This window comes from Cygnus olor, chromosome 6, assembly GCF_009769625.2.
Source record: "Cygnus olor isolate bCygOlo1 chromosome 6, bCygOlo1.pri.v2, whole genome shotgun sequence".
Taxonomy (NCBI): domain Eukaryota; kingdom Metazoa; phylum Chordata; class Aves; order Anseriformes; family Anatidae; genus Cygnus; species Cygnus olor.
In genome coordinates, this window is record NC_049174.1 from 33102566 (window position 1) to 33129978 (window position 27413).

General features: G+C 40.8%; 1 protein-coding gene across 4 annotated transcripts in view; it reads left to right on the top strand.

Annotated features, from left to right (window-relative positions):
* The window catches only part of MGAT5 (alpha-1,6-mannosylglycoprotein 6-beta-N-acetylglucosaminyltransferase), a 119378-nt gene that overhangs the window by 14091 nt on the left and 77874 nt on the right, over positions 1-27413 (top strand). The window contains exon 1 of one of the 4 annotated variants that reach the window (XM_040562514.1): positions 18081-18099. The exons of 1 other annotated variant lie outside the window; for it this stretch is intronic. The gene's annotated coding sequence lies outside the window, so the exon portion shown is untranslated. Of the gene's footprint in view, positions 1-18080; positions 18100-25795; positions 25898-26414; positions 26436-27413 lie in introns of those variants that run through there. 2 more of the 4 variants (XM_040562512.1, XM_040562513.1) reach the window with 2 other exon arrangements.

The following is a 27413-nucleotide window of genomic DNA, read 5'->3' on the forward strand; positions in this document are numbered from 1 at the left end:
CCTAGGTGTGCTTTAAACATCTAAAAATGTAGACATCAAAAACTCGTTCCTTAAAGTCTTTTTATATACTGTGTTTACTGTGTTTTGGCTAACTGGGGAAAGGACTGAAACACTCCCTTTCTCATTCATGGTGGGAACCAAGCAACGATGAGGAATAAGTTTCATACTGCTGTAAACGGTATTCTAACTCTGGCTTTTCTTTTGATACTCCTGACTCAGAATCGGCATAACCAGTTGCCAGCAACGGCAGCTTTGTCCTGAAAGCCAAGCTTGGAAGTTCTACTGGTTGCGATCATTTACTCCGACTTTCCAGTCTGCACCTAAATCCTGTTAATCCAGCTCCTAGTTCATCCAGTATTTTATCCTTTGTAGGAGCTGACAGTAGAAATTGTTAGTTCATGCTGTAAATGCATGTTGGCAAATAAACAGGTAGCTGTTACAACACACATCACAGGAGCATCTCCTCAAGCTTTATGCAGAGCCTTTGATCAAGAACTTGCTAGGGAGACACGGTGGCAGTATGCTGACCCGGAGAGGACAACAGAGTGGTGGCAGAAGGTATTCTTGCGATCTCGATTGAAGGGCCAATTCATACTCTCTGAGCTATTGTAATCAAAATAGCCAGACCAGCTTTGTAGTTCAAATAGCAAATGACTTCTTACCCACTTTATTTTGACTGAAATGTCTAGGGGATGCTCATTCAGGTTAATTCCTTGGGCAGATGTGAGGAGGCAACGACTCTTGCTTGGAGAGAAAGTAGGGTTTCTGCTGGCAGGGGTGGATCTGGCAGAGGTCACGCCTCCCTGGCCTCGGCCTGTCACATCCAGAAATGTAAGCAGGGCATACTGAATTCCATGGTCCTCGTGATTTCCATTCAGCAAATCCTGTAACCATTTTCCTCTTCACTCTCTCCACTGCTTCAACTTCACTGTGATAGCTTCTGTTGCCAAAAAGGGCTGCTGGTAAGCACGTGAGCGTGCTTTCTATTTTCTAAATTATTTTTCCTGATGTTCAGGAAGAGATTAAAAAGTTGCTCATTCTATATTGGGAAGCAGCATTAGGAAGTAAGAACAAAAGATACGAAATCTTGAATGAGTTGCAAGCAGTAATGGTTCCTGAATATTTGCTGTGTTGTAGGATACTGGTGGGCATGGAGAGAGAGGAAGAGGAAGGGATAAAAGCAGGGACTGGTCTGAGCTCAGGAGGGCCGGCTCCCTTTGTGGTCAGCACAGAGCGCGATGCTTTTGAGGCTGCTGCTTGGAATCATTCCCCCAAAGGCGAAGAGTGGCCAAGCTGAACAGCTCTTCATTATGAAAATATACAATTTCTCCTTTTTGTTTTCACTAGCACCTGACCCATCTGTCGGACAGCTTGGTTTGCACAACAAGCCGAAAGCTTGTGTAAGAGAGAGGCTCCTTTTGTTTTCGTGATCTGAACAGCTCATCAAGGGATCTGTTGATTTGGCACCCCTCATCCAAAGGAGGGTGAGGAAGTGAGCGTCTGGAGCAGTGGGATGAGGGGCGTGAAGCAGGGCTGCCCCTTCTTCCTCCTCTTTTGCCCCATGTGCGCTTGATGTTCATTTGAAAACAGCAGACACGGTAGTCTTGGTAAACCTTTATACCTTGCTAGGTATAAAGGCAGTAACTAAACAGTAAGGGGGTTCTGTGGCAAAAAAATTTCTCAGTTGTTTCGGTAATGTCACCGCAGCCCCACTCCTGATGCTGCAGAATGTTTGTATAAAAATGCTTCAAACATAAGGAATAGCCAGCATTTTTGTTTTGAGGCTGTTCTCAAGAAGAATGCACTTAAAAAGGACTTCTGACTGAGAATGCCCTGCCACACCTGGGGCAGTGTCAGAGTTCAGTGCCAAGCCTATTGACGCTTCTTTTCGTGGGTCACATCTGGGTGCTTTGTGTTTTGGCACGCAGTCAAAAAACGATTTAGCCCTTTACAGGGATTAAGCATTGCTCTCAGACATTGTAACTCAAAAGACTGTGTCCAGTGTATGGTGTGAAATTAATCAAAAGGAAAGAAAATTAATGACCTGCTGTGGTGCCATCCATCAGGATATCACTCAGCAGGTGTGAAATTAACTTGCCTTGACTGTGGATTAAATTTAACGGCATGACGTGAAGCTACAGAAACCGTTTCTGTTATTACTAGGAAGCAAGTAAGCTTTTTTTTTAAAGATTCCAGATTAATGAACTGCTTACGCCATACAGTGGATAGTCCTGTGATCATTTAACAGCATGAATTTAGATTATGTTCCCTAAGAAGATCACGTATTACTGTATCAGTAAAAATTGTTAAAGGCAGGCCACAGAAATGCGTTTTTAATTTCTATAATTACTGTGCGCCAGATGGTGGGTGCATACTTGTTTCCAGTGTACTATTCCGGCTCAAATATAAGCAGTTGTGATCTTTATTTACAATTAATCAGATTTTAACCTAGGTGATTTGAAATTGTATTGTGACTACGACGAGTTCCAAAGAAACACACAGAAGAAATGTCTCTACTGCTTGTTATAGTTGCAAAAAAAGCCTTTCTTTTTTTCCAGATCCTAATTCTGAGGATAGCAAAACTACTCACTAACTTTAACTGTCTGCCAACTATTTTGGAATGAATATCTAATATTAAATTATCTACTTAAAGGATTTGATAAATCCTAGTTAGTTTGTTACATATATATGTAGTTCTTTGAGAAGTGATAATGAACTGCAGTTCCCCTACCGAAGGTCCCAACCCTCAGAATATACCCCTGCTGCTGAGGCTTGACTTTTTATCAGTTGCTCTGAAAGAGCAGTACTACAGAGATGTAAAATACATTACAGTTTATTAACTGCTCAAGATGAATGACGAAGATGAAGGAAATGTGCTTCCCAGTTTAAAGATCCTGCCAGCTATTTTCTTTATCTGTCCCTTCCTGCTTCCTTACATGTGTGCACTTTTTCTCTGCAGTTGCCCTGTATTTTTAATGTGGCATTTATTACCAGTGTGAAGGCTCCCTTTGACTTCTGCATTCTTCATGGATTTTTGTTGAAAATGCCTTGAACATCCTCCTTTAAAAAGGTTCAGTCACCTCACCTCTTTCAGAACTCCTGATGTTTGTGCCCTCGGCAGAAAAGTAGTCATTTATGTGTTTTTATGTGTTTTTTTCATTCCTTCACACCCTCCTCACCCCTCCCCAAATGAGTTCTGACTCCCCATTTCCAAGAATTAAGGAAGTTGCATATTTGTGATTAGAAAGACTGAGTTGGGACTTGCATGGTATTTTTCTTGGAGGTATATCAGCCCCACTTCTATGGGGGCTCCACTTTATCTTCAGGTTGGAAGTTCACAGTATATGACCATGTGCTCGACTATTTGGTCTTTATAAGTTGACTTGTTGGACCTCTTATTAAAGAACATCTGTGGTTCATAAAAACACAACATTTTTGTTTAAATATTATTGATCAGAGAGCTGTTGGAATAGTGAAGGTCTAGGTAGAGCTTCACCGTTGTGGTGCCAGAGCTCTGTGGGTAGTGTGTCAAAAGACAAGGCAAGTCTGACGTTAGCATTAGTAACAAGATTTTGGTTCATAACAAGCATGATATAACCACAAAAAAAACATTAGGGTTGTCCAAGTCGGTGGTTGTGTCACTGGCAGCCCTTTCTTCAAGGGTAAATCACGAGCAGTACCTGCAGGATCTGTGCTGTCCTGCAACCTGAACAAAGAGCTCTGTAAAAAAAAAAAAAAAAAAAAAATCCTTTTGTTGAACGTTAATTTGGGTTGAACTGCCAAGATATTTTATGAGTATCTTGTCCTGTTTGAAGAGAAACGTCAGTCTTGGTACCCGTTTCAGAATGAGTTGAACAAGTGATGGAGGCCTAATCTTTATAAGCATTAACAATTCAGGTCAAGCGTTTAACCGAGAATAAAGGCTAGATGATTACTAGAACAGTTATTTCAGCTGGACCTTTGGGCTGTTTTCTTTCTTGCATTAGAGAGTGAAAATCTTGATATGCATGCCTAAAGAGACTTGCTCTGTAGGCCGAGATTGTAACGTGGTGCTCTTGCAAACTTGCTTGTGTTGAAGGAAACGCTGGAATATTGTGCCCAACTGCTGCCTGCAGTCTGGCATTTAGATTACCGGGTTTGTTTAATGTACTCCTGCCCTTCTCTTGCTGATGGCTTTTATAGCTGCCTAAGCTTTTATGATGAATTTGTAGCCCCTGGGGAGGTAGGGAGAGGAGAACAGACAAGTTTAACTCTTTCTGTGGGACTTGTTTAGGTTTTGAAGGCAAGTGGAAGGTAAAGCAGGAGTCCTCTTCGCAGCTAGGGCAGCAAGGCAGTTGGTTTGTTTTTGTCCTGGGAAACTGTGCTTGCCAGCAAGAAGTCCTCACATGTCTGTTTTCCACAATAGGCTGTGTGAGTTGGGTCTGTGGAAGCTCTTTATTGTGTTTTGCCTTCAAGCTGAGCTTGTGTTGGCTGCTTTTGCTATTTGCTTTATCTCTGCATATCTATTACATCCCATCAGGAGGGAGCATATGAAGCTAATGGAGCTATTAGGGTGTCTTCACAGCAGTGCTTTTTTTTAAAATGCAGCTCTACTAGATTTTGGGATGAAGAGAACTCAGTAGATTTTTCTGTATTGTCTATTACAGAAATATGCAAAACTGTTTTGTCAGCATGCTTGGAGTTGAGCAGTGTGATGCTATCTGCCTGTGAGCATGGGCTCCTGAGAACGTATTCCCATTTCTCTGATTTACTGAGGAGTGCTGTTGAAATGAGTAGACATCGTCCCCTGCATGCAAGCAGAACCAATGGAGGAGAAAAAAATAATAAATAAACCCACAAACCTGCTGTTGAATGTGGTTTGCACAATATTGACCCAACTAGGGGAAGGGGGCCTGTCTCTTTGGGTTGCACCCAGTGTCTCCAGGGCATTTGTTCATCTCCCAGGTTATGCTGACAATGCTCTTGAGTTTCTGGTGGGCTCAGAGCACGTGAGTGAAGGGAGCTTTTGTCTGCTAGCGAAGACAAAGTTGGCTGTAGCCAGTGGTTGAATCATTGGGTAGGGTTTTTTGTGGATCTGTGTGAGGAGTGAACGCTTTGTTTGGCTTTTCTCATGACATTCTCTGTATTTTCTCAAGCTGCAGTCAATAAATGTCCCTTCCCAAAGGAACTGCCAGTCTGTAGACTTGTGATTGTTATTCTAAGTCAGCCATGGAAACTTGTTTTGTAACAAGTCAAAAATATGATATTTAACAAGATACTAATTCTTCATGGCAAAAATATAGAGTTGTTTAATCAGCACTCAGACCACTTCTTTAGCCCTCTAGTTCATTATGTCTCAAGTAGGTTTATGCCACTGATTCATATAGCTCATTACTGCTCATAAATGTCACTGTAAAATTACTTAAAATAAGAGTGTTAGTGTCTTGCTGTCATTAGTTCTACAGCTGGTTTGGTTGTGGTGACAAGTTGGTAGATAAAGTGTGAATTTTATAGTTGAAGATGTCAGGACTTGGAGAGCTTGCTGCTCCTCGTCACGGAAAGAGACACGCCTGCAGAGCTAAAAGCTGCAGTTGAAACTTCTTTCTGGACGTATCTACTGCCTACCTCTTTTGTCAGCCATATGAGTCAATGTCCTGCACAAAGTTTAAAAGCAATAAATGCAATGGTAAAAACTATAAATTAAGTCACTATACTTCTGGGAACATGGTATCAATGAGAGGCTTTCACTGAACCTGTGTGTTCTCCGAGTAAATGGCAGGCAGTCAAGGTCTGGAGGATAACAGCATAGGCTGAAGTGGCCACTTCTTGAATAGTGCAGGTGATGATTTCCAGGTGCAAATTATAATAATTTGCTCAAATACTTTACACATAGGTGAGATCCTGTAATCTGCATCTCAGAAGGCTGTTGACATTGTGAGAAGGAAACTAGAAGCAGTACAGGAAAAGGTTGTGTCAATCACTTGACCAATTGATAAGATGATAAAAGGTCTCAATAGCAAGTTGTGATAAGAAACAGGTAACGTGTCTGTTGGTGACACTTGAAGATTTTGTTGTTCTTTTTGATGATGTTGGCAAATTTCAATTCAGCTGAGCAGGACAAGTCCTGAGGGCTAGAAGTTCAAATTGATTTATTTTAATAGATTCAGGGGCCAAATATGTTGATATCTACAGTATCATGAGCTCTACTTGTGACAGCTGTCAGTAATTTTTGTGTGGCTTCATATGAACAGATTTCAAAGATTGGAGGTTATGATGATGTTTGTTTTATTGTGTATGTAGTAAATAAATTACAGGGCTGTACAGGAATAGCAGGCCAGTGCTAGAGTCAAACTACATAATATGTCTCATGTTCCAGGGTGCAGTTCATCAGTGGGAAGAGATTATAGATGTGCAGAATTAAAATGGGAACATCCCTGGTATTACTGGAACTGACGTGGGTAGGGTGTGTCAATCTGCTAGAAACTAGTGAGGCACTGAATTTGGCCAGGAAGGGACTTGTATTGTCAGACTGCAGTGGCACAAGTACTGCAACCTGAGCCCAGATCATTTTCTGGAAACCCTAAAGCAGTCTGCTAGATATCTTTGTTTGCTTGACAGGGATGTGCACGTAGATATAGAGGAATATGTCTCAAGTGACTGAAGATGAACTTCTTTTTATGCTTTTTTTAATGAACTGTAACGTTAACCAAAAGCGACATTCCAGTTTAGTCTCTGTTCAAAGAAAGATCTGGTTTTAATAATTTATGTGGAAGCTCTATGAAAGATTTAAAACGTGACAGCTCTGAAATAAGGAGATTGATGCTGCTCCGGTGTAATCTGATTTGGATTCTGGCCTAATTTCTTTTAGTTAGTGACTGGTATAAAACTTGGTGGGGTACATGAGCTTATGACTTTGGGAGGTTACTGGCTGATATTTTTAGGCTACCAGCTAATCCTGTTTAGGAGTAGGATTCTCATCTGAAAACTGACAGGTCTTTAAATTCTTCCTATTTTGCTTTATGATGACAAATGGAAAGAGTACAGAAAAAGCAAAGGATTGATTGCCTATTTCAAAGCGCCTTGTGCTGTGGCGCTCTCATCTAGATAAGGATTCTCTGCGTGCATGTGTTTAAGAAGTGATGTTTTTCTTTTATGATTGAACAGAATGAAAATCTTGTATCGAAGCTGTTAATTTTGTACATACTCCAGAGGGGGTATGGAAAAGCATTGCACACACACTGAAGATGTTTTGAGCCTTTCCTTCTGGATTTTTCTCATGTTGCCTTGTAGCTGTTTGCATAGCAGCCATACTGTAGATAAACTAACAAATGCAAATTCCCTGTTCTGTTTGCTTAGTCAGAAGCTGTGTTCCATATATAAACACATCTTCCAGATGTTTTCTTCTTGTTAGCAGTTGCTTTCTTGCGCTTGTTGCCTATGGCAGAGGCAACCTTGCTCTTTAATTCCAGTCTTAGGGTGGGGTTGTCATCTGCTATGTCTGTTAATTTGATAAGTTAGTATATGAAGCATTTTGTCACTAGTTTCTACAGATCGAGTCCACAGTGCTTACTATGGAATCCTATAGATGAGTCCACCCATGTGATTTTTTTATTAAACATCATAAAAATTGAGAAGAAGCAGGAAAAGAAAGGGCATCTCAGATGCTGGAGTGTTATGTCCAGGTTTGTATTGTCTTGTAGCTCTTCTGTTTCCTTTTAGTTGTACGCATTGACGGGAAGGGAAGTCAAAGTTAAGTGGAAAAATGGGAATTTGGACTGAAAATAGAATGTGTATGAATAGTACTAGGTTGTACTGAAAATATTGTAACTCGCTATATTGCTGCTATCCCAGTTAGAACCGAAGGTGTTACTTACAGAGAGTGGGCCCAGCTGGAAGGCTTTATGGAGTGCCACAGCTTCCGACTGAGTATCTGTGTGCTCTACCGCATGTAGAGTCGTGCATGTAAGTAATGAAGTGAGGGTCCGACAGTTTTGACGAGGTAACGTGATTTTTATGTGGAGAAGGATTGTTCAGTTAGAGCTAAGAAAGTGAGCAAGGCTTTCAGGATCGCCTACAGGTGAGGTTCTTGCTGTGAGCTACTTTTGAGCCTGTATTTCATGGCAGTGGCTCTTGCTGACAGTGTCCTGCTTTTTGACTGCCTCGAGTTGTTAAAGGATAATTAAAGCGTATTCAACACCTGTTTAATACTGTTATTGTCATATGAGCAATAGCTGTGCCATAATTTAATTTGGAATTGTTGGCTCAAATTGAACTGTGGTGCTTTTGTTGCCAGTTGAACTTGCTGATATAAATGAGTCCTGCCCTTTTTAGTGAAAGGGGAAACATTGGACCAATCTTGATTTAGTTAATTTTCAACTACCACCACCCCTCGCTCTGAACTGCTGCCTGTCAAGGACCCTTGCAATACATACTTTGTATACTGAAACCTCTTGTATTGCCACAGAAAACTCCCATCGTGGCTTGGTGAGGCCTTCATTTCAGTGGCAATGGGGGTTGAAGTGAAAGGGAGGGGAGTAGGAGGGTGTCGCATCTATATGGGCGATGCCATGCCTTGCAAGACATCCCTGAGTCCTAGCACACACAGCTATAGCCAAGCCTGTGTCTCCGCGGAGCAGAGAAGGCTGCAGTTCTGTGGGGTGTTAACAGTGAAAGAGAGCAGCTAACTCTCGAGAGGTCTCCCACGCAAGTCAAGACAAATTCTGCAGTTCTGCAGCACAATGTAGTTCTTATCATTTTTTTCTTTCCTTCTTTTGCCTTCCATACCAACTTTCGAGAGTTATTTTGGTGCTTTCAGGGAAGAAACTGATTCAGCTACCACTCATCAACCAGATGTTTGGGTGTATGAAACACTTCTCACTGAGGCTTTCTACGCTTCCTTCAGAACTACCTTAAATATTGTCCTTCCTCCATTTGTACTTCCCCGTCTTCTTTTTACCTCCTCTTTCCTCTGCAGTTTCTGTATATCACTCGTGGTTTTTATTTGCCTCCACAATATGTAAATAATGTAAATTATTTACAGAGTAAATAATATCAGGTATTTGCAAACTTGATTAATTTATGAAACTAAGGCTGCTTTTTGTTTGTTGTGTTCAGTGCAGATGTTGAACCCCATCTTACCTGCTAGGCAAGGGCTGATTGTGCACGTGGTGTGGAGGAGCGTTCGGTCTAAAGAGAAAAAGCACAAGGTGTGGTGTGGAGACACAGTATGTCCAAAGCTCGAAAGAGCCACTGAAAGTGTCACACGTTCCCAGCTAACCGTGGGAATGGCTCGCAGGTGACGGGAACAAACATCAGTTCCAGTCTGAAGGGGGCCTCAAGTTGTCTGGCCACAGAATCCACCCCATAACAACTCTTCTGAGTGCAATGAAGTGACATAGTCATTAAAAAGCTAACCAACAAGTTATGGTAATACTAAAAGGGAGGGATTGTGCTGAGAATTGGTCTGCTTTGCTTAGAATTTTTGCTGGCAAGTGGCATTGACACAGCAAGATGTTAAGGTGAGTTGGAAAGATGGGAAAATGAGGATGGAAGTAGCTTGGACTATCCCATTTTAAAAGATACCATAAAGAGCATCCAGTGCTATAAGTGCTTTTTGTACGTTCAGTACATACCAGTATGTTTGACTGCTGTTACAAACCTTGTAGTATTTATGTGCACCGTTTGATGGCCTTAACTCCTAAAATAATTAAATTAATCCCTTTCTAAGCCAAATAAAAACTGTACAGCAGTGGACAAAAACATGTGATACAAATCTAAACTCAGAACACAGATTTGTTTTATTTGGTGTAATGACTGTGTGTCCTGTGGGATTTATGTAATGATTTTTAAGTGGCTCGCTGTATCAGGAGACCAAGGCAATTAGGTACTTAGAAGGGGCAAAGGGAGAAATGTCAATTGCTCTTTTAAAGACTGGGCAGCAACTCCTACGCTGTCAAGAAATGATCTTGCTTTTACATAAATTGCCACTGAACAGCTGTCTGTGTTCAGTGGGATGAATGAGCTTTAAAGAAGTTTAAGAGAGTTAATTTCTTATTCTTTCGAATACAATAAAAGAAAATTCAAGACTTGCTCAGTCACTTTGCAAGGATATAATGATAGGTGAGAAGCAGGCATGGCAGTAGGGGTTGAAGATGCTGTACGTATCAAGCATAATGCTGTAAACAAACAGAAAGCAAGTGCTGCTGTATTGGGGTCATGCTTTTTCTTCTCCTGCTGCAGGAAAGTACATTGCTAATGATCTTGTATAAACTGAGCCTGAAGTGCATTCAGTGGTGGGCTTTTCATCTCAAGTGGTGTCAGTGTAATCATGCCACGTATTGTTTTTATTTTGCTAAATGAAACGCTCTATTTTCATTACTTAACTAAAAAAGAAACAAGAATGCATGAGTAGAGATGGCTTTTATAGTAGTCTTTATTTTCTCAGTACTGTAAGCAAATGCACTTTAAGTTGAGAAGCATCATTAAGCTGGATTTCTGAATGATGGAAATTATTCCTTAAGTTGTCCAGTGCTGTGATTTATTTATTTTTTTTAATGGTGCAGTTCTTTTCCTTAGACCAACCTCAAACCGTATGGGACTGAGTCTGTTACTTGATACCAGCTGTGTGTTTCCTTTTTCTTTCCTCCTGTCCCTGAACACCCAGCATTGATAATTCCCCCTATTCAAGATCAAGTGGAATACTGGAAAAGTAACATTCATTTTGGATGCTATAGGAATCAACTGTGTATATACATAATTCCTTGTAAGTAATCCAAAATAAATCTGTATGCCTTCAAAATAAGGTTTTGCTCTTCTGGGCAGCCTTCTAGTTTTGCTTTCTCTCCTTTGGTGGAATGCACGGAAGGAGTTGAGGATAACTTTGGTACAGCAGGGTTATAGGAAGCCACGCTACTGATGTCACGGCCCAGCAGAGTAAGGCTGGCTCGCTGTGCTCACAGTGCGTTGGCTGAAGCTCAGAGGAGAGCGCCCGTGTGCTCTGACTGCTCGTGCTGGCCTGTAGGGCTGCACTGCCCTACTCGTCGGGGCCGATGGCAGCGAGGAGTGCCCTGCCACTGCCTACCAATACATCATTGCTAGTTAGTGCTCTGAGCACGCAGCCTGGAGCCATGTCGAAACAATGTGGGTAGCACTGTCCTCTTAGAGTAATTGGGAGCTCTCGCATTTATGTTGAAGTGAAAATAGCCTCCTCCACCTGGCATGCCAGGCAATCCTTGTCCTACTCAAACCATCTCTGTTTGTTGGCATCTCTGAAGAAAGCCAATCTCTGCACAGCTCCGCTGAGGCTCACTGGAACACGCAGCCCCAGCCCTCAGAGGTAAACCAGTCAGAGCACTTCCCAGGAGCAGGAAACATTCTCCTGCTTCCACCACTCACAATATCTGCTTCAGTTTACAAAGCATAATGTTTTTTTTTTTCTTTTCAAGTTTGTCCTTGAATCTTTTTCTTCCTACCTTCACTGCAACCTGTGTTTGTCAGATCCCTTGGGGCTGTCATTGTCATTGTGTGGCATCAGCTGTGCAATGCTAATGAGCTTCAAGAAAACAGAACAGCAGTCTGTGCCTGGTGCAACCCCTGCAAGATCTCTATCAGTCTTGTCATGTTTTCAGGAAGGCCATGTTTCTTGATAATGTTAACTTTGTGAAAACAGCAACAATTTCTACAGCAGAGGCAGCTTACCAGCATTTTGGCGAAGAAGTCCTGGCTATGTGTTACTGAATTCACTTAGAGTCTGCAGCTCTTGAAGTTATAGCACAATTAGGTCTTCAGGTTTGAGTGAATGACCCCCACAAACTTTAACTGGTGACAGAAATCTGCAGCGTCTCTGAAATGTGCTGCCCCATCTGCCCTTGCGTTAAATGAATCCTGTCCTAAAAGGTGGATCCGGCCTACCTATGAGCCACAGTTTTATTCCATCTGTTACTATGAATGTTCTGGAGACGATGCCAAGAAAGAATTTACTAAATATAAGTACTCTTTCTGGGACTGTCCAGTCCTTGAACTGATCAAATTTTTCCCAAATACCAAAATTAACCAGCTTTTGACTACCCTCTCAAAAGATAAGGGGTAGGAAATGTCTTCCTTTGACCTTCATCACCTATATATTTCCTTTGTTCTTATTCTTTTTCACTCATCTGGAATGTCTGTATTAGAGCTATTCTTGTATTCATGTGCATTCATATGTATATATTGAACATGCTATGAAGGTATTTAAATTCATAACTTAAGATATTTTTATAGTCACATAAATTATACTTAATCTGCTATAAAACTGATACAACATAAACAGTGTGGCAGTAAACTATAATTTCTCATTATCGGGCTAATTGGTAAAATATAGGTCACCTTAATTTTCCATTATTTAAGCAAATCATGAGAAGTAGATGAAAACTTTTCATTCTCAGTTCTCAAATTTCCAGAAAAGGTTTCTTATTTTTGTGAATTCTTGATTTCCAGTTGTGATTTAGGTTGACTTTCAAACAGTAGCAAATATATACCAAATCCTGAATAAATTTTTTCTTTTTTCTTTTTTTTAATATTGAAAAAACCTGAAAAGAAGTCCTTCTGGAACAAAATAAAAAGAAAAAGCTGGTGGTGAAAAATTCAGCCCTCCCTCCTACCCTTCTATAAATTGCTGTTAGTATTCCTGTCTCCACGTGTGAGCCCTAGGTCCAGGCTTGTGGTTTAAACTATAAACAGAGATGAGATACTTTTATACAAGAATAAAAGTGCACAGATGGAGATAATCAGAAGTGACTTAAATGTGTAGGCATTTCCCGAGGTGCCAAAAGCCCACAATGCCGAGATGATGTTGATGAGAGCTACAGGTGCGAAGTGTGCTCAGACACATCCTTAGAGGCTGGTTTCTAAAAGGTGTGCAGATACCTTTGGGAGCCTCATTAAGTGCAGTGGAAATTGTGCTTTTGGGTGTGTTCTTAAATCTCTTAGATGCCTCTTTGCATCTTTGAGATGTCTTTAACATTCTTGATTTTTGCTCTGCTGTTGACAGTAGCCGTAATTAAGGGGAGTTCTGTAGGGCTTGCCTTATAATTATTGGTTAATTATAAGAAATCCTGATGGTGTGGGCTAAAGAGTAGAGACAGAAACTTTCAAGGACAATACTTTGCATAAAACAAAGGATTTCTGTGGGATAATTGAACCTACATGATACATTAAAATTCAGGCAAAGAACTTTCTCTGCTTTAAAAGTTCTTAATAAATGAAAACTTCTTTTTCTTTAAAAGACAACAAACTTCCATAGTTACACCTCTTTGAGACAAAAAATTCTTTGTAACAGGAAAAAAAAGTAGAATCTGTTAACAAATTCTTGGCGTTTTTAGTGACAGTCACCTGGCATGACTGTCTGACAAAAATGCTTATTTTTCTGCATGTGTGTTACTTGCACTTTCATACTTTTATAGTAATGGAAAACGTTGGCCTTGACAGAGATTCAGAATTTATTCTCATTTGTTAATAGTCATAATGATTAAATGTGGAGAATAACATGGCTTTTGTATTTAATAATAAAAACTGTAAATGAGTATTTTGGGGGTAATGATATATTCTTACTTGTAATTCCTGTATTGAACAGTAAGCCTCCATTAAACTAAGAAGTCAGATTTCATGTTCTTGAAACCACGTTCTTCTCCCAAGCTGAATGTGGACACTACTTATTTATTTTTATCTCCCCCATACTCTACTTTGCTGTGATGTCTACAGAAAAAAAACACAATAAGACCGCCCGTCTCATTGGCATGACTGCTTCCTGCTCGTTCCTTGTATTGCCAGTCCATCCGCTTGCACCCTCTGCATTTACACGGCTTGGCTGCTGGGGACAGGACCTGTCTTGTCCTTGGTGCTGTCAGATGACAAACCCAAGGCTCCTAATCCATATGGAGGATTTGCTGTAATGCGGTAACACTAGTCTGGAGGGGTGAGGCTAATGCTAAAAACCTTGCATGTACAATATGACACATTCACCGGTGTATTCTGGTGAAATCCAGCCAGTTCTTGGCTAGGAAATAACAGTTGTGCGTCTTTCCTTTCTTTCCCTTCCACCTTTCGTTATGCTCTACAAGCTACACTGTTGTACAGTTTGATCCATTTACATATCTCAAATTTAGCTTTCCAGACAGAAATACACAGATGTGAATTACAACTTGACATGAAAAATGTGGTCAAGCTCGTGGGGTTTTTGTGTTTCAGAGGAATTGGGACTTTTCACGACTTCAGAAATTTTCTTCTAAGAAAATGTTTGCACGTTCTTCATGCTTACAGCTACAAATAGCGCTATCGCCAGCAGATGGTAGGTGGTAGGATCAACCTGGTTATTGTCTCACCTAATCATTTCCACCCTCTTAGGTGACATTTCAGTATTTATTCATCCTGCAAGCTGCCAATTTGTAAGATTTGAAATGTAATAGGGGAGAGCAGTGTGGTGGTTAGATAACTGTTTCTACTTGTCTCTCCGTTGTGTATACATATAGGGAGTTTTGTGCTGTGTCCTTTATCTTGTATGTTTGCTCCAAACCTCTTCAGTACCACATCTTTAACAATGCTGTTAGGCAAGCTGATTTCTCCCTTCTGCTTCCATCGGATGTTTAGATCAGGCGAATGGATTATCTGTTCCAACGCAACTTGTAACCAGCCGTATCTTCCTACAGCCTTTATTATTCCTTTAGTTTCTTTTAATTCTTTTTTTTTTCATTGGGAGTGGTACATAAGATTACACGGTCCACTGAAACCTTGGTGTTGCCGCTTCTCCACACGGCCTCAGTCAGCTCCTTTTGTTCATTGGTTGTGTTTTAGGCAGTCCCGTTTGATTTGCTCCTCTTGAAAAATTGCACAACAGGCACTTCATTTATCTTTCCAAACCTGATCGTCTGGAATTTGCTTGCCATGTTGAAATCGAACGATTTCAGTGGAGGAGGAGAAGTAAGGAATGTTAGGGAATACATTTTTATTTAAAATAAATGGAATGCAGTGGGTGACCCTTTTTGTAGTTATGCAAATGTTCGCTTCAAAAATGAATTCTTGTCAAGGTTCTTGGGGGAAAAAAAGTGGGATGTTGTGGTCCCTTTCTCTTTTATGAAAACTATTTGTTCTTGTTCTCTCAAAACTCTTTCCTTGGAGTTGGCTACAGTGTGGAGAGCTTTTTGTTACTGTTTTTGCTGACACTTTCCTAAGGCTTGCTGGTTTGCATTTCAAATCTCCCTGATGTTTATTTGCTTGCAGTGTTTGCAATGTCACTTCAGTTACGCTCATGAATTTTTTTTAGGCATTTATCCTTCACCCACTGCTAACGTTAGATCTTGGGTAGTTTTGGTTCCTACCTTTGTCCTTCAAACTCATCTTTTTTTCTCCCTATTCACTAAAAAGACTGAATTACCAACTGAAGTGGGGAAAATGCTATCTAACAGGTTATCTTTTCATTATCGTGCAGTCTTGAATGTGGTTTGCTTCTGTACTTTTGCAAAACGCATTTTACAAAAAGTCCTGTGTGGTTTTTTAGATCTCTGTGCACTTAGGTGAAAATTACTTCTCATGTTGTGCATGTTTGTCAAAATACTCCTCATGCTTCCCCCCCCCCCCCCCCCCACTAAACTTCTTTTTCCAAAATGATGAAAATGGTTCTGTTTGCTTGTTGATAGTTGCCTCAGAGAGAGCCTACCTTCGGTGGAGAATGAGATGCTTTTAGTTTTATATCTAGTGCATTATAATGCTTAAAAGCTAAATGATGAGAAATACCATTATGACTCTTTTTTAAAGAAACTGGTGTTATATTGGATTTTGTCTTTGTTTTGAGAGTGTAGAAAATTGGAGTAATAATTCTCTCCATCTCCTCAAAAGACTGAAATGTCTATTAAATTGGGAGAAAAAGCTTATCTGCTAGGTTATTTTTTCATTATCATGCAGAAAAACTGGGTTTTCATTCTGTTTTAATTGAAAACATCAAGGACCTAGGCCATAATGCGAGGGAAGCATGGTGCAGTTAGTAATAGGAAATAATTGAAGGGGTGCTGTGTGCAGACTGGTACTTGGAGGAAATCAGCAGGAGGAAATTTCAGGGCATCGGTTCCAAATTTTCCCATCGATGATATTTGCAATGTTTGCCTTCAACACTTTCTGTGCTTCCCTGTCCCTTTTGTGCCAACCTACAGCCAAGGGAAGGGGGCGGTGGGGAAGGTGGTCTAAGGCTGGAGGATTTCCTCCTTGTGGACGGGGGGAGAGATCACGAAGGAGCACGGGACGTGCTAGGAGAAGGATGGATGTGGTGCTCTTGAAGCACCCTGCCATGGAAATGCCCAGCTTCAGGGGGTTTCTGTGTAATTTGTCCCCTAGCTGTTGAACCTGAGTGGAGCTGCAAGGGGATTTTTGTGGGCTTTTGTGTTTTGCATAACGTGTATGTCTTCCTCCTAGCACTGGGAAATCCAAGCCAATCAGGCTTGGTGGTCCACATTTTCTGCTCTACTGCAAAGTGAGGGAGGCCAACAAAGGACACTCTGCCTTTCTGTATTACCTAGATTGACACCGAGGTACAGAAAATATTTATTTGGGTGCACATACAGTCAGTTGCTCTGTTACTGACTGGGGCAGCTTATTGCAAGTGAAACTCTACCCGTGTGAGGGCCCAACAAGCCCTTCCTTCTTAACTTCAGTGACCTCTGCGTCGTGGTCATAAATCCCGAGGAGCTGCTGCAGTCAGTACCGGGCACGCTGCAAGCCAGCTGCAAGGATTGAGTTTGTATGCTGGAAAACAACTTCGGCTAATGACACACACATGTTTGGATAGAATATTTTCTCCTGGTCAAGCGGATGGAAGCTATCTCTGGTTTATAATCCTCTGTGTGCTTCCATTTGTTGATGAAGAAATGGCACAAGGAGACAGCTTTTGCCGCTTTGGGTTCCAAAGCAGAGCTGTGGCTGAAGGTCTGTGGGCAGCAGCCCTAACAAACAAGCCTTGTACTTTCAGCTGGTCCCACAAAACTTGTTGCATCTCTAAGCCAGGTGTTTGGTGGGTTGCTTTTTTGTTGGGTTTGGAGTTTGAAGTTCAGATGCAAAGGGGAAGAGGCAAGGGTGAGATATGTAAATCGTACTTGATAAAGAAATCGGAACAATCTGATACGCGCCAAAATGATCCTTTTCTCTAACAGGATGTGCTTCTTGGTTTGTGCTTATATAAAAGTGCAGAAAGGATGTTATGCAAATAAGTGTTTCTCAGCTTGACACTCACTACGCAGCCACCTGTTAAAACATAATGGTATGGATGAGTCCCAGTACGAGATATGAAAGCTTTGCTGCTTGTGGTGAAATATGTTTACTAACCAGAAAGCAGATTTTGTTAAAATGGATGTATATGAACATTGAGAGTCGTGCATAGGATGGTGGTGTTCTAGTAACTGAAACAGCCCAGCCAGCTGACTCCTGTAGAAAATTTCGCTTTGTACTTCTAAACCGCAAATGCGGGCAAGGCTGGGTTTAAAAGCACGTTATTTTTTGACTGTATTTAGATTTAACAGTATCAGAAGAACTCTTGACACTCTTGTGAGAACCCTTGACTAGTAGTCTGCACTCAGTATCACTAGACGTACCAAATTATGTGTTGTCAGACCGGTGAGAGGGGTTCCTTCTCAGAAACCGTGGGGAACAGCTACTGGCAGTTGCTGAAGTCTCTAAAGGATGTTCAGTAGTGCCTCTTCTGTCACCTGTGGTTAGATGTGTGGATATGCAGCGTTTCTGAGCATCTCTGCCTGCATAAGTCTGTGCATAAAGTGTTTTGAAGAGAGTGGCTGCTTTGGAACATTTGGAAGCACTGCTTACAGTTTTGAAAAACGTAAGTTTAGAGGAACTCTAAATTGTTACTTGACTGCATGGAAGGAGGTCATGTTCACCAATTTAATTAATTACTGTGACACTAAACCTTGTGGTTTCTGAGATGTAAATGCTAATATGCAATTTGTACTAATTTTTTCATAATCCTGCATGTAAATCTTGAATATGTTCTTGCAGTGCCTCTAGCTCTATTTCCTACTGTTTGCATCCAGCATCACCTTGCTACCTGGGCAGCAACCTTAATGCAGACCCATGATGTCTCGTGAGAAGGTAATGTTGTGTCTTGGCCCTGGTGGCCATGGAGAGCTGTAGAAATACTTACACTTGTGAACGTACATACATGTAATGGAGCAGACCTTATTTACACACTAAGGACCAGATCCTCATGGTGTAAACTGACATCTGACCATATGAAATTTTTTTTTGTTAAGTTGATCCATCAATACAGGTAGCAGTACCGAGGAACATTAATACTGAGGGAGTATCCCCTTATGTTGGAGAATTTATTTACAGAAGGTAATTGCTGGCTGTGGTTTTCTCAGAAATGAGCAGGTCTGCCTATTCCTCGCGCAAGGTGAAAGCTCTGCCAACTTTTAAGTGTATCAGGAAGCACCGGTAACACCGTGAGCAAACTGTTTCCTTCATTGGTATTTACCGACCCGTTTGTGTGTGGGACTTTATTAGTTATACATCAGTAGTTGCCCCTGTAATCTCCTTTTCATCTGTTGGCATCTCAGTCATAACGTTGATTTAATAACACTTAGTGGTTTGCTGTGTTTGCTTTTGTTGGTTTTGTTTTCTCCTGCGTCACCCAGTGTGTTCAATTTGTTAAGCCCTTGTCTTTTCAGGTCACTTCTGCTAGTGCCTTTTCATCTGCTTATGGTATGTTTGGTTTACTTTGACTTGCACTGAAGTGTTTTGTTGCCTCATCTCCTCATTTGGAGCGTTTGTTTTCCTTCTCCCTGTGTCACCTTTCACTTTCTTGACTAGCTTAATACTTCAGTCTTTATTGTAGTGATTTTTTTCTCAGATTTTCAAGGTTTTTTCCCTTTCTTACTCATGTTCTCTCTTTCTCCCTGTATCCGTTACTCTGTAATTGCATCGATTGCTGTGTCAATGAATTGCTGATGATATTTTCAAAGTCTTACTCATAATTAAAAGGAACGTCTCACCTTCTCTTCTATTGCTCATATTATTATCTCTGACCTGTTATACTGAAAATGGGAATACAAAATTTATGCCCCTTTGATTTTTCTACTCTAATTTTCCACTGAAACAAGGCTCTTCCAGTCATCTAATTTTTCTCCCTCATAACTTCAGAATCAAATGGAATGACTGTGGGACTGCTTGTTACACTTGGTGCAAGTTTGTGTAAATTAGCAGCAGGCTCAGAAGACCCTTGCTAGCACCGCAAGGGAAGACATGGAATCCAAAGAGATGATGAAAAATACAGAAAACTTAAACTGCAACTTCATTTTTGAAGTATTTGCATGTTGTTAGAATGGTTACCTGGCTGTAAAATGGCCAGTGTGTGATCTGGGCAGCTTCAGCATGCTGCAGGAATTCAGGTAACCCTTTTGATACAGTTGCAGCTCATTCAATCATAAGCTGAATTCTGGTTTGAAGCAGGTTCTGCCTTAGTAAATCTGCAGCTATGAGCCATTTTGTAACCAAAATGTATCTGAGTAAAGTCATAGCTTTTTGTATCCCTTTTTTGGCCTTTAAAGTTACTAAGTGTTTTGTTACTTGAGGGAGTAATTGCAGCTAATTGATTCATGAGTTTATTTTCTTGGCAATTCCTGTGGTGAATATCTATGGTATGAATGAGTTTGGTAGTTGAGAGTAGTTCAGGTTGTTTCCAAACAGGTTTGAACGAGAAGCTTTTAGAAGTGAAGTAATAACCCTGCTAAGAACACTGTGGCTTGTATCGTGGAGTACTCTGAGATTACAAATGGGATTCCCCTTTAGTGAAGATATTCCAGGAATGCACCAAATGTCCTCGAGCTGTTAGCGATTCCTCATTAAGAGGACTAGGTACAACCCACAGCACTGCCCCCCCCCAATATTAACACACACACGTGGTGTGGATGTCAGATCCTCTAAACCTATCGCTTTATTTTGCAGATCCACTCCTGTTCTGTTGTGGTACTTGCTAACGTAAATCGAGATTTTGACACCTGAGGTGTGATTTTGTCTGGTAAAGGCAGGCTTCAGGCTTTGCTTCCTGGTTCATTTAAGGATAACTTCAGTGAGGAAATGCCTTGTGTAAGTTCTAACTACGTTCTTTGAGGAGGAAGAGCAAATCCATGATGACTCTGAAATGAAAGCATTTGACACTGTAAATAATTAAATTTGCCAAGATATTAACGTTTGCTTTGGAACTGCGCTGCAGAAGGAATAAAGGTTTGCTTTCAGCACTGCAAATGAAGCTACTCTTGCTACCAAACTTTGAATGAGGGTATTGACAACAGCCTCAGCAAAACATGCTTTGGAAAGGATGCCTTTCCAGTAAGTTAGATGATTTATAAAAAGCATTGAGGCTTTGAAGAAAGTTCATTACCCAAAGCATCATCGTGCTGTGGACCAGAACCATCAGGCAAAATAGCTTTCTCAAGTAATAATAGATGGTCACTGTCCAAAGGACCTGAAAACTTGGGAGTGAGAGAGGCGAAAAAAGATGCATTGTTAACGATGGCCTCTAAGCAACAAAGAGCCTTTCGGGTTCTGCATCTGTCCTTACGTACCAGGAGGTTCCCAAAATGCTCTGTTATGCAGAATAGCAGCTTAGAAACCTGTGTTGCTTGCTAGGACTTCTTAAAATTATTTCCTCGGTGTGTGCACGCGTATGTGTGTCCTCTCCCTCCCCCTCTCCCTGCCTGGCAGTAGTCTAAATTTGAGAGAGCAACAAAGCGATAATACAGATTTACTTGCCTTATGCTGCTTGACTGCGCTGGCTGTTTTCTACATTTAATTTTTTTTTCACTTAGTTCTGTAAGGGCCACAGCTGAAATATTCCTGAGTTTGCCAGTACAAGCTGTTCTACAGCTGTCTAGGGATGTTGGAAAAAGGGAGGCTGTTTTCCACCTACTTAAAATAGTTCCTAAGTTTTGTGCCCTACACAATACGAAGTAGAGCTCGTATTTTTGCAGAGGAAGCTTGTATAGTTCATTACATCTCACAGATAACTGGAAAACTGTCTTGTGTGACTGTAGGTTTCTAACTGGGCTTTTGGGATGTGTGCAGCCCTACACGTACGCCCCTTTAAACATTTTGATAGTGGGATTGCAATGTTTCTGGTATGACATTACAGTTTAACAAAAAAACAAGCTTTGTAGCCCTGGTGCTGTTGCTGACTGAGCAACACTACAGTCCCTCATCAGCTAGGATGGGATAGACTGCCTTTTAGTGCTAAGCACAGCTGATCCCTCTGCTCCAAATTGTTGTTACTTAGAAAGAGAAATAAGAACCATTAGCAGCTTTAATTTTGAGTGCTCATCTAATTGTGTCAGCAGTTGGTAAATACCAATGCTTATAAACAGGATATACACAGGAGGTATGGGGTATGTGTTCGAATGTTTTGCTGTTTTACTAACTTTGAAATGAGATTGCAGTTTGTGTCATATCTAATCTTTTCCCATAATAAAGGTCTTAAATACAGAAACCAGAGCAACGGAATAATCAACAGCACTGTTGCTTCCAAATGGGTGACTGTTAAAACTTTAATTCCATTAAATTCTGTGCTTTGGAGATGCAGCTCGTATTTTCAACCATTTGTCTAACCACATAAATTGGAATGTGTTCAAAATGCTTGCCAAGAACAAATCTGTAGGAAGAGATGTTATACTTTGACCCAGGTTCAACGTGTTCTAAAGCAACAAGAAATAAATATTTCTGAAGACTTATTTAATGTTCAGCTAGGGGAAAAAAAACAATCTATGGTCTGATACGCACTTGCTCAATAGCACGCACATTAATTTCCTATGCGTTTCTTTCTACTTTTTCTCTATTTTAACTTGATTCTCCTGTCTTTTTGTCTTGGTGTGACCTTTATGGAAAGCTTGAATGTATAATCCTGTAGCTGCAATTTATTGAAACCCAATTTAATAAGAATGTCTTTCATGTTTTGATTATCCAGCATCCCCAGCCAATGATAAGAAATTGAAGTAAGTTAATTTTCTTACAGAGATGTATTAATTCTTTAAGCATCTTCTGTAGTCTAAAACTTTTCCAATAAGATGTAGGAAGCATGAACATGTTTGGATCTTTCCTTAAATCTTGAGCTTTCTCAGCTGTCTGCATGGGGTCCAGCACAATTGCCAGAGTGTGTTGGCCATCAAGTTGACGAGAGATGGTAGTTGGGCATCCACATCGATGAGAGCTTTCTTGCTGAATACAAAGCACTTTTTGACTTTCCTCTGTGAGCTGGACAGGGCTGCTGTTGAGAGCTGCTTGTTTTTCTCTTGGACAGACCGCAAGAAGTGATGTAACAGGCTGAGTTGTGGTTAATAGCGGTGGGAGAGACTGGGGCCTGGAGTATCTGCCTGATGCGTGAAATGAGCTAACGGATTCAGTTTTTCTGTAATAAACATTAGTTCCCAGAGTGCGAAGTAATTTGGGTGCTTTGATTATCAGCTGAATTCAATTCCATTTTTCATTTAAAATATTTTCTGAATAAGTTCAAAGCAATTTTTGTTAGCTCCTCCAGCTTTAGTTGTACTCTCTAACTTAGGGAGGCAGGAGAGAATTCCCCGAGCCCAAGCTGCACACACAGGATTGCTGTGTAATAACCAAAGGCATTTTGCTCATAGTCTTGGAGAATTTCCAGGTGATCTAAAAAGTGTGAGACCGTGTTTCTCAGCAAGTGCCAGCGTTCTGCCTCTCAGCAGTCATAATTCAACTGTAAGTTCGAGAATGGCGTACGAGGACGTCGCGTGTTAGGCTTGGACTGAGTTGGATGTCACCTTTGGGTAGATGCAAAGAGGGGAAGACAAAAAGGTATGTACTTGTGTCCACATTAGAAAATTTCTGATCTGTGATTCCTTTTCCTTAAATTCATTAAAATTAATGAAGTGACTTAAGGTTCATCTGTTGAGTTATGAGGGACTCTTGAAGGCAAGAACATGTGACTCATGCATACTTTTTTGTTGATTTTAGGGATGTTTTCTAGGTCTTAAAATGACTGGGGCTCTCAGTCTCTTTTTTTAAGTTACTTCCTTCTAAATATAACAAAAAATAACTATTTCCTAATCTCTTGATCACTATGCTGACATCCCAAAATGTCATTTTTCAGTGAGAAAATTATATTTTGGGAATCTTGTTTTAATGCAATGACAAGATAAATGTTATTAATATACCCTGCAATTTGCCTGTAAATGGCTGCAAACATTTAAATTTATTTTGTTCAAGGTCAGGGATATTTCTGGTTTTCTGAAGTTTGAGGAAGTCTTCCTATTCCTAATCCTAAAATTAATTCAGGTTTTTGATCTCTAAGCACTGTTATTAAAAGTTTGGGATAGGTTTTGGTTATGACCTTAAATTCATTGTCTGGAATGTCTTTAGTCCATAAGAATTATTTGAACCATAAGAATTTCAATCTGTAAGGATTTTCTTGTAGCCTTTTTTCCCTTTTTTAATCCATGTGGGTTAAAAACAATGGGATCACACAAAATTCCTTGTCACATCTTTCTTCCATGTAAACGCTTCAGTTCTGAGCTTCTTTGGTATTGATACTAAAGAAATTTTGATCTGTAGGTCAACTGTCCGAGCGGCATTTTTTCATTGGTTTGTTTATCAACTGTATTTTGGTGTAGTTCTCTTTGCTCTAGCCAGTCCATGCTCCAAACATGCCTAAACTGGTGTGCATCTTCACGTAAAACAAAAATGTTCTCTGATCTATTAAAAGTCCTTTGAGTTCTTTAAAGCCACAGCAGGTACAGTAAAATGTTGAATTAAGCAGTATAAGAAGATACGAAGTGCGTCTTATTTATCAGAAAACGTTTGGAAAATCGTTTGTGCAATATAAAATATTTGTATAACTAGTTCTGAGAGGGTTTTAGGTAGGGTACTGGAGGATGGTACTTAGCAGTGAGTGCTAAATGTGAAACAGTAAAGAGTAATGGTTGTGATAGTATGCATGCTGGCTGAAGCACATAGATTGATCCTTCCACACAGTTTTGGGGAAAACAGACTTCTTGCATCCTGGAGAAAGTGTCCTGTATCCTTCTCTTCTATCTTGGCTCTGGTTTACTATGTGTATGCGGGGAGATTTGCCATTGTAATCACTTCTGTGTAAACATTCCTCTTTTTTTGTCTTTCCTCCCTGAAATACCAAGGTAAGCAAGCAACATGAGAAGAATGACAATTTATATTATGTAGGACTAAACTGCAGAAAATGATGTGCTTGGTAGAAAATTGGAAACATTTTGGAGTGCTCTGTGAAATCACAGGCCCACATGGGGAAATGCTGGTTGAGTTGCCACCCAAACTGTTTCTAAGTGGAGAAATTTATTTTTGAAAGTGCAGGCAAGCTGCTTGCTCAAGATGCAAATTTACTTTTTTATGGCATCTTATCAATTCCTCTCCTTCAACTTTCTGCCCACCACCTCCTGCCAATTTCTACTACACACACACATATATATGCGTGAAAGCAAACATGCCCCCCCAGTCTAAAAAACAAACTCAGTATTTATACTCTTACTCTCCCTCAGTCCATCTGGCCTGCTTCTCCTGTTGTGCCCCGGTGTTGTTCTGCTTTTCTCACTTCGTGGTGTTGCATCCCAAATTGCCGCTTCAGGAGCAGCGTGCGCTGCCCTTTCAGCTGTGGATGGTGGTGAGAGAGGAGAAGCAGTGACATCTGTCAGCTAGAAGGAAAGAACCAGCTGGCAGGAGCATTGCTGAAAATAAAGTTGAGCAGTAGGAAGACGAGCAAAACTCAGGCTCCATAGTTCAGACGAGGAAATGTTTTTGTGCATTCTTTTATATACTAAGGAACTTAAATTGTACCCCTACTAAAAGCATGCGTAAACATTGGTTACTAGACAAGGCTGGGATAGTTGCATGAATTTTCAGCTACCTTTCCTTCCATGACATGTGGCGTCCTCTTTGAGGTATGTAGAGGATGTGTGCAACTTCAGTGAGCTGGAAACATTGCCTGGACCTTGCGTTTGCCTACTTGGGTTAACATTGCAGGCTTTGCTAGCATGCTTCTGCTCCTTTCAGGTCTTGTGAATCTTGTCTGTTACAGGACTGATCCCAGCTGAATGAGGAGGATTTATTTTTGAGGTGGTTTAAATGTATGACCTTAACAGTTGAAATAAATTAAGTGATTAGTTGTTGGAATCAGCGGACTAAATGATCTGGCTATATCTGTCCTCTCGTCAGGGAAACCACCAGGTTGGTGCTGGGAGTTACTCTGATATCGGGTTTCTCCTGAAGTCTTGTGAAATGTTTTATTGCGGAACTTACCTCTTGGAAGAGCAAACAAAAAGCAGCCAGTGGAAGCTCTCAGTGGGTCCTGAGGCTGCAGCTTTCTTCCTGTGCTTCTATGACCCCGCCAGGCTACGAGGGCAGCGTGCCGCCCTTAGCGGCGAAGCAGATGTGGAGTGAGCCTTTCGCTGTGCCTGCTGTCTGGCCCCTGCTTGGTGCCCTGAAGATGGTCAGCAACTAAAAGGGAAAAAAAAGAACATAAAAAAGTATGTGTGTGTGGATTCAGTTGTGGTGAGATTTGACTGGCTGGAGTTGAATATGAGGAAGAACAAAACAAAGCCATTCTTTATTAGTGTTGTGGGTTTTTTTGTTTTGATTTGCCTGGTATGTTTTTTCACTTTCACCCTGTTTTTCACACTTGACTTTTAGTTTTGGTACAGTAGGTGCTCTCAGGAAGTCAGGAGGAGTCATCTTCCTAACAGTTTCCCATACAACTTCACAACTATGACATAGCCAGTTCCCAGAGGGCTGCTGGAAGTATTTCAAGAGTCGTCTTAGAGTGAGAGCACCTCTTTCTAAGGAAGGGGGTGCAGTCCCACGTTCTGCAGAGGCATGTACAAAACTGTTTCCAGATCCTCTTCAGGTACTGCCTACTGTTGTGCACTTTGGAGAACAGGCTAGGTCGGAGTAGTTAAGAGCATCAGCTCCTTTCAGGAAACTTTTAAAGGGGAGGTGGGGAATAGGGAAATAAGCTGCCACCTTAAGCTTGGCATTGGCTTACTTGATATGGGCAGAGAGATAACTAGTCAGCAGGCACGGCCAAAGTCCATGAGCAATTATGATGGGCACACGTGCATTTATAACTTCACCTGTGGCTCACTTCAGTCACTCATTAATTTCCTGCCAGAACAGCAGCGTGGGAACATCTCTGTGATATTTGTCTTTATGCGCTTCACCTATCCCTTGATGTCTTCTGACCGTTGTCTGTTTAGACGCCATATAATGCGTCGTTATAAGTATGTGGCAGTCACTGCCCGTGTTGTAGTCATCAGCATCTATCAAAGCTAGGATTAAATGTACACCAAAGCCAGTGCAGGCGTGCAGCCCAGCCACGGAAGGAGCCTGACACCCAGAGTCTTGTCCTGTGTGCTCTGAAAGCCTTCCTGCCCACCAGCAGTGCTGTAACTTGATGAGCTGTGCAAATACTGCCTGATCATCTCGGTGCTACTCACTGGAATCGCTTTAAGGGCAGGAAAAATAGGGCTGGATGTGGGGAGTAGTTTCTCTGTTTTACTGGTGTCGTAAGAGCTGATTTTTTTCTTTTATCACTTGAAATCGCGGAGACCGTTCTTCCAGCTGCCAATGTACGGTCATTCTTTCTTATGGAAAAGCTTTCATATTTCCTGACTGCCTTCTTACAATCTGGGGTATGTTTAAGGCTCTTTTTCTGTTTGTTGATGAACAGAATAAAGAAGTCAACAGCTGTATTTAAGTAGGTAATGCTCATAGGTTAGACACATATTTATAATCATCCTTGGTTTTCTTCTAGAACTTAAACAAAATTGTGGGATACCTGCATTTTTTTGTAATTGCTATTTTTAATGTTCTGTGTGTTTTTCCTAAACAACTGTTCAAAAAATATTTTTAGCACTTGTCTGTTAAAACAAGGGTGGTGGTAGCTTTACCTTCGTGTTCAATATTTCCTTCGTGGCATAAAACTGATAATTGGGAACAAAATATCGACTGTTATAGCCACAGATCTTATTGCTATAGAGGACGCTGTCAATTCTTATCTGAAATTAAGTCACTGAGGGAATTCATGTTGGATATTAGATATTTCATTTTAAAATTGCAATGTTGTTTTAAACAACAATTCTCTGTATTTTTTTCACACCAGATATTGCAAGAGAATTAATAAAGCATTCAATTTTTAGTGAAATAACAGTATTCTACTTTTCAGTCAGCCCAAGAGTATCCCAAGACTATAGCTAAATAAACCAGAAGAAGTGAAACTTCCCTCTGCTGTTTCTTGAAAAATTCACTTAAGTTTATGAAGAGCAGCATTAATCCTTTGTAATCTTTTTCCGTGAACTCGTGATTCATTTTTCTGCACCATTCTTCCTTAAGCAACAGATGGCTTCAAATTGTTCTTTTAGCAG